We start from the raw sequence: 8,506 nt of genomic DNA, 5'->3' as shown, positions 1-8,506 counted from the left end.
TTATTACAAAATTGAGGATACGGTTCTCAAATGACCGCCCTTTTTCTAATTTAGTTAAAAAGGAAAAAACAACATTCTAAATGAAATTACTTGTGAACTTGGTCTTTGAAGTTGCAGCTGTCAAGCATAGGCTTGAGAAGAGTAGGCTGGCTGATTTCTATGCTTAGCTGGGCTGCGAAAACGGCATCCATAAGAGCTGGCGCTACCTTCTCGGCTGCGTTCATGATGCATCTTACTGTCATGCATTGGCTGTGCGGTTTAACTAAGTATGTCCAGTAACTTTCCCAATTTAGTCTAGCCAATGCCTGGATTGTTTTCCCGTTTTCCTGCGCTTTCTGCTTCCATTCTGTCTCCAGTTGCAACTTGCTCGGTAGGTATCCCGGGGTGGTCTCTGAAATCAAATTGGCTCTGTGTAAATTTTCATTTACACAGTCGATAAGGATGCTCGCTTGTGTCACCGATGTCTCTGCTGCTTGCTCCACATGTGTGATTTGTTCGTCCCATTTATTAAAGAGAAGCTCCTTGTGATTTTCATTAATCTTGGGTGCCCCTGCTCTTTTCCCTTCCTCATCATCTTGCCAAGTCAGATATTCTGTTACTCTTTTGTTGTTCTGATCATAGTCGTTCCGCAATTCCACCACCTGGCTGGTGATCCTATCGCTTAGTTCACAAAAGTGTCTCCACTGTGATATTCTACGTACCATATCTTCCTGTTGCTGTGATAGTTGCTCGTTCAAGCCGATGGACTCTGAAATAAACTCTGCCAGCTTAGGTTCATCTTTATGCATTTCTTGCACCGTCTGCAGTTGCTTTTCTTTTTCTTCAAGACTTCTTTGATAGCTTACCTGCATCTGGCGAAAGTCTTCTTGTAGCTTTTCGAGCTGTCTGGAAGCTTCAGTGTTTGCGTTGGCTTGTTGCAACTGTTGTTGTAGCAGTTGTATTTGATTTTCATGTTCTTTTAGGAGTTGCTGAACTTCAGAGGCCTTGTCAATAGTCGCAGAAGCATATGCTCCTGCAATCTGAGACAGCTTCGTGAGATTCTCAGTTGGATTATTATTTGGGTCTTTCCACAAGACGTCTAGATGTTCAGCATCTTGAGACAGTGCATTCTCAAGCTTTCTCTTCTTTCTTTGTCTCCTTACAACTGCTTTGTGCTGGGGACTGTAGAATACGTCCAGTGGAGGAATTTCTTCTACGTTGAGTAGAAGTTCTGAGGATGGAGCGATAGGAAGGTGTTCTGCTTCTGCGGCGCTGCTGACTATGGTCGAGACGACCTCTTGCACCACCTGTGTATTGCCCACAGGTGTCTTCGGGACTTGCCCTTCAAGATTAATTAATTCATTGAAGGTTTCCCACTCTTTATCCAACTCTGTTGTGACAAGAGGTGTTTCGACGACAGGAGGGGGAACGTTTCTTGGTGGTGAGGCGATAACTTGCTGCTGAGCCATCGTACTTGACTGAGCTGTGTCTTTGGTTGTTTCTTCGTTCTTTTCTTTGTCGTGCACAGACTCTTCAGGATGTTCAGATATTTCTCTTGTGGCGCTGGACTTAGATCTGGAAGTGCTGTACTTTTCACTGAGGCTGATGCTCGGAGTCGGTTCTCTAGTAGCTACTCGCAGCCCTTCTAGTGGAATACTAGCCAGCCTTCTCTCTCTATATAACGTGAATTTCCGGAGGTCGTCTGGAGACAACCTCGACTGAGCTTCTTGAAAAATCTCTTTGAGCGAGCTTTTACTCTAAAAGAGATCATCAAATAGATCTTTCTTCCCAGAGAACACTCTTATCTTGACGTTGATTGTAAATTCCTGGGCCACATTATTTGGGTCGAATGGTCTTGATGAGAACTTAAATAATTGAAGACATGTCACATTCTCCACCTCGTCAAAAGCGTGTCCCACATCGAATAAAGAGAAGGCCCCACAAGTGACGGGAAATTGAGGCCAAATGGCCTTCTTTTTTTCCTTTAGGTCCTTGGTTAAGCCACCTTCAGAACAAGTTTGATAAGCGATTTCCCGGGCCAACAGTTTATCAGGGACATACAAGGGTAGGACATGTGGAGGTACAGTGCTTCCAAAAACTCGAATGTAGGTAAACCATTCTTCCCCAAACCATCTCGCGATGGGGATGATGTCAATTTGGGCCTCGGGAGAGCACCTTGGGGGGTCCTTATCATATATCATTCTATGTATGGGCAATATGAGCCCATGGCAAATCTGGTAAAAATGAGGGGCAAACTGGGAATCCCATAAGACTTTATGATAAACATGGATGGGCAATGGGTCTTCGGTAGTCCATTTCCAACCCATGGTAGGAAAATTTGACACAAGACAGACAGAGTCCATTATATAGGCAGACAAAATAAAAAGGAGGATACCCCTTTGGGAGAAGGATCTCTTAGATCGGTAATTGACAACCGCCATGTATAGAGTATCAGAAAGGATTTTGGCCCAATCTACTATCTCAGAGTTAGTCGCGGCGTCAACTAATGGTAGCCATTCAGATGAAAACTTATTGATATCGGGCATACCAAATAATCTACAGAGCATGGCTGCAGCAAAACAATATGGAGAGGTAAGGGAACCAGTGCTGTACATACCGTTTTTATCCTTTTTCAACGGCTCATCTCTTCTTGACCATTCTTTAGTGGTGTCTGATAGATCCAGATTTTCTACTGCGAACTTCTTAACAAACTGTGCATTATAGTTCGCTTGCGGTTCAGGAAGATGATACATGAGCTTCAGGTCTTGGGCAGCAAACGATCCCACGAGCCCATGTCCCTGGACTTTCAATTGCCTATTTGCCAATTCCGCATCATCTAGAATCCACTTGATCATGTCTGTATATGGTAGGATCTTCAGCCTTGCCGCTATTCTATGGAGGAAAGAACACGCTAGGTCTTCCAGGGATGCCTCTGAAGGACGTGATGCACCTGCGACAGCAGCAGTTACCTTCATTATTCTAGGGTTCTCTTCTTCTAACAGCCTATACATGCCTTCCCATGTTGAGATACCTGCATCTCTGTTGCAGGCTGTATCTGTGTACAGGGGCGCCATCTCCTTGGTTTTTTCTCTTGTTTCGGAGTCTCGAGCTTTGTTCTTCTTTCCCATTTCGCTTTGCGCTTCTGTTTGATTTGCCTTCGCACCTTGCTCCTGCAGGTTACGAGTGAAATGGAAAGACTGATCAGAAAGGTGATGGGAGAGTTTTAAATGCAAGAGATAATCAGATATGCCACCTTACGTGAAGCAAATCCGCATCAAGGCATGCGTCTTTATTCCACTTAATAACTGACAACTAATTTATTACTATCATTAAAAGCGCATAATTTCAAGTCAGGTTATAGTAAGTGGCTTTTCTTTGGGTGACGCACCCGAAGGATTCGTACTAAGGTGCTTTATGATTTGCCAACGTACCCTTGCATGTCGCGCAATCGCAAATCGCAGCGATCGCAATATCGCAGATCGCAATAATTCAATGTTTGCCAAACTTTGCCTGCCTCATTTCTGCGATATGCGATCGCGCAATCACGATATCGCATATCGGCGGATTTGTAAGCTTTTCTTTATGGATGCTATTATGTTGCGATGTGATGTCATTATTAACACTGGGGCGGCGCGCATATTGGTCTTTAGAAGGGAAACGAAGGTGTTTCTTATCCTTATGTGGAGCGACCTTAAAGATTTTCTTTCATGAACACAGGCTTAGGCTTAAGACATTCAAGAAACCTTTTCTAAGCGTATGGTTGTAACTTCAAAAAGAAATCCTTGATTTTCCTAAAAAATTAACTAAGGGTCCCCATTCATTCAGTATCGTGGCTGATACTAGATTGAACGAGGGGGGTTGTTGTTGGCCACAACAGTTGCAAATGCTTATATTTATAGAGGAAATAGATAACTGTATTCTAGAGGAACTTCTTCAGCAACGGACACGTGAACAGGTCAGGATCCAAAGATTCAGCCTCTCGGTTTCCATGAGCAGTAAATCTACGCAAAGTGGATGTTGGATTGGGTTATGGATATGGCCTGCATGTGGAAAAAATGGATCCACGAGTTCAGGAACGGCATCGAGTTTCTTTATGTGCAAGAACAGAGTCCTAGTTGACGTTGGACTCTCTGTTGACCACCCTTTGACTGGTACCTTTTTTCATGAATTCTACTAAGCAAATAGGACCTCATCCATGTGTGGATCATTCCTAAACTGCCCATGTGTCCCATTTCTCCTACTGACACATGTAACCTACAGAACAATGGAAATGGTTGCGGAATTGCGAGTTAGATGCGGAAAATGGCTACATTCCATAGCTGATAAACAAAACCTAGATCAAATAGCACACACAATGATATAATTTGAAAATCACTCAAATGTACTCCAAAATTCAACATGTAACAAATTTTGATAGCTTATGAGGCACTGATATGGGAAAATAGAAGAAAAAAGGTTTAGGAAAATGTGTAGAAGAGAGGTAGTTCTAGGGCTCAACATACCCCCACTGTGAAGATGTTGCGTGTCCTCATGCAACCAAAACTGTAACTATCCTTCCTTCAATTCATCTATTCTGAGACTTATGCTAAGACATCTAACCTTTTATTCTTCTTCCTTGCTATCACCGTCATCCTGGGCTTCATCATAAGGCACCTGTATTTGAGATTGATGAGGGCTCTACTCAACCTCCTATTCTTCTTCTTCAGTTTTCTATTCTTCTTGTGCCATAATCCTAAATGCAGCATGGTATTGTCATGGATAACTTTGTCCAATTTTTTTTTCTCTTTCAATGTTTAGCTCCTTCAGGCTCTGTTCTCACTATAAAACCCATTCCTCCTTACTGCGAAAATACCTCTGTAGAAGATAAATTTACGGGAGCAGAACAGTTATGTGAGCCGAAAATTGAAGAGAACTGTGGAGAAAATCAATGATTACGAAATGGGAAGAATACTGAGCACGAAATGAGAGTGGGTTCTCAGAGCAGAAGTCTGTGTAAACAAACCCTGAACCGCAAATCGTAAAATCTGGTGTGAAAGTGTGGAGACAGAATATTACTCATAAAACTTGCGGATCTGAATAGAATTTGAGTTCATAAAGGTTGCAGAGTGGACATCAGAGGGTTCATAAAAAGGCTGCGGAGTGGAACGTCAGTGGAAGAGAGCCATATTCAATCAGCTCATGTCTGCATGATTAGCGATTTTAACAAGTGTAATGCAAATGTACGACTAAGTATGAGTTAAAATCGGGAGTAGATTATGAGACTATTAGGATTGATGTGGAGGATATGGTGGAGTTAAAGCAACCATCAAGTCAAATCATTACACATTACGGAGCCTGTGATTTATAGACTATACAAATCATGTGTTTGAAATGCTATTTGAAAATGGTTTTGTTCATACCTTGGAATCATACCTCTTTCATTTTGCTAACTTTTAATTGGCTGCATCCGTAGGTGCTTTTCAGGTGTTGATGTCTTCAAAAATCTTGTTCCATTCCTGCATATTTCTTTTATTATTATTTGGCTAATCACTTGACTGTCACTGCAGAGTAACAGAGGATTAGCTGCGGAATCAGCAATCAACTATGGAATCAGAATTCAGTTGTGGAAACTGACATAGTGAATCACATATGACTTGGTGAATGAATGGAAATGAATGGAAATGAAAAATGATTGTATGAATGATATATGGAAAGGTGAATATGAAGATGAACTGAGAGAAATTTTATTGATGGAATGTGGTGGCGAGATGGAGTGAAATGAAATGGAATGGAATGAAAACAACTATGAGTGAAATGAGAGACGTTTTTGGAAAATATAGGGCGTCTGAAGCTTCTGATTTTCTCCTTGTATTTTCTATATAAGGCTGTCAATCAATGATTGGTTTTCAGGCTTATACATTATTTTATTTTATTTTTAGATGATGATGAAAAGAACAAAGACTAGGCTGGTGGAGAAGAATGATTCTTCTTCACTAGCCTCATTGCAGAATTATCTTGAAAGATTTTGATAAACTCCTCCTTTGAGAGTGGCTTATGATAGATATTCAATCTATGACCATTCACAATAAGAGGAGTTTGATGCTCGTCAATTGTCTTGATTCTTACTACTCCATTGCTAAAAACTTTTTCAATCTCATATGGCCCAAGCCAATGAGTCTGAAATTTACCTTGAAAATCCTTGAACTTTGAATCAAATAGAAATGCCCAATCTCCTTCTTGAAACTTTTTTTCCTTGATGTATTTGTCATGCCACTTAGTTCTTTGTTGTTGAACTAGATCAGTTCTTTGAATTGCTTCTTTTCTGATCTCATCTAGTTCATTCAACTGCTCCAATCTATGATTTTGGGCTTCTGATAGATCCATTCCCAATTGAACTGCCATCTTGAAGGTCTTGACTTGGAACTCAATGGGTAGCAGAACTTTCTTCCCATAAAAAAGTTCATAGGGAGTGTGTCCTGTTGTATTCCTCCATGTAGTTTTGTAGGCCCATAAGGCTTCAAGATTCCTTTCTGCCCAATCTCTTCTATGTAAATGCACAGTCTTGGTAATGATGCCTTCAATTACTTTGTTTGTGGACTCTACTTGACCATTTTCTTGCAGATGATAAGGAGTAGATTTTCTATGTTTGACCTTGTACTCTTCCATCAGCTTCTCCATCATTCTAGACGTGAATTGACTTCCCTGATCTATTACAATTTCTCTTGGAACACCAAAGCGAGTGAAAATATCCTCATAAAGAAAATTAACTATTGTATTTTCAGTAGCAGAAAATAATGCTTTGGCTTCTACCCATTTAGTGACATAATCAGCACATACCAATATATACCTTTTCTATTTGGATGGAGGATTAATAGGTCCAATAAAGTCTAAAGACCATTTTTCAAAGGGTTCGATGAGTACCTAAGGTTGTAATGGCATCTCATTTGAGGGGGTAGGTTTCCCTACCCTTTGGCAGCTGTCACACCTTTTGACATATTGTTTTGCATCTTTGAAGAGGGACGGCCAATAATATCCTAAAGAAAGGATTTTATAGGTTGTCCTCTTGTCAGCAAAGTGTCCACCACATGGTTCATCATGACATGCTTTGAGAATATCAGGCATTTCATCTTCCCTGACACATCTTTTGATCACAAAATCTGACCCTGTTTTAAACAATTCGTTAGAAATCCATGAATATCTTGAACTTTCCTGAATAGTATTTCTTCTTTCACTAGGAAATAAATGTGGAGGTAGTTTCCCTGTAACCAAATAGTTAGCCATATCTGCAAACCAAGGAGTTTTAGTAGTTACTACAAACAAGTATTCATCAGGAAACTTATCCTCTACAGAAGAATCTTCCTTGATATATTCTAGACAAGAAATCAGCAACTGTGTTTTGTTTCCCTGGTCTATCTAACACAGTAATATTGAATTCCTATAAAAGTAGGAGCCATCTTGTAACTCTATCATTAGTAATAGGTTTGTTCATCAGATATCTAATTGGAAAATGATCAGTATGAATGAAAGTTTCATAGCATGTTATATAATGTCTGAACTTATTAATTGCATGAACAACAGCTAAGAACTCTTTTTCAGTCACAGTATAATTCAACTCTGTGGAAGTCAAATTTTTATTGGTATAGTAAATGGCGTAAGGAACCAAGTCTTTTTGTCCTAATACAGCTCCTAGAGTTGTATCTGACGTATCTATAGAAATATGGAAAGGAAGTTTCCAATTTTGTCCTCTCAAGATAGATGCTTCAGATATTCTTGTTTTCAAAGCTTCAAATGTTGATTGGCAATCAGGACTCCATTTGAATTCACAGTCTTTTGTAAGCAGTTTGAAGAGTGGAGATGCTATTTTGGTAAAGTTTTCTATAAATCTTCTATAATATCCAGTAAATCCCAGAAAACTTCTAAAATCTTTTTGACAATTTGGAATAGGTAACTTGAAGATGACTTCAACTTTTGATTTGTCTACTTTAATCCCATCCCCTGAAATGTGATGTCCCAAAACAATACCTTCAGTAAACATCATAAAGCATTTTTCATGGCTTAATGAAAGATTTGTTTCTTTACATCTCATAAGGACTTTTTCCAAATTTTCTAATGCTTCTTCAAATGTATTACCATAGACTGTAAAATCATCCATATATACCTCTACAAAATCATGGATTAGATCAGAAAACATTCCTAGTACTGCTCTTTGGAATGTTGATGGTGCATTTCATAATACAAAAGGAAGCACTCAGTAGGAAAACGTTTCCCATGGAAAAGTAAATGTGGTTTTATCCTGATCTTCAGGTGCTACCTGAATTTGATTATAACCACTAAAACCATCCAGAAATGAAAAATACTTTTTTCTTGCTAATTTATCTAATACTTGATCGATAAAGGGCAAAGGAAAGTGATCTTTCAAGGTTTCTCTATTCAATTCCCTATAATCAAAGCACACCCTCCATTTACCATTCTTTTTGGGTACTATGACCAAGGGGGAAACCCATTGGCTATCTGAGATTGGGTAAATGAAGTTTACATTGAGTAGTTT

This window comes from Pinus tabuliformis, chromosome 5_1 (genome assembly GCF_031772625.1).
Source record: "Pinus tabuliformis cultivar Carrire ecotype Pingquan chromosome 5_1, CPIR1, whole genome shotgun sequence".
NCBI lineage: Eukaryota > Viridiplantae > Streptophyta > Pinopsida > Pinales > Pinaceae > Pinus > Pinus tabuliformis.
This window is presented reverse-complemented; position numbering follows the sequence as displayed.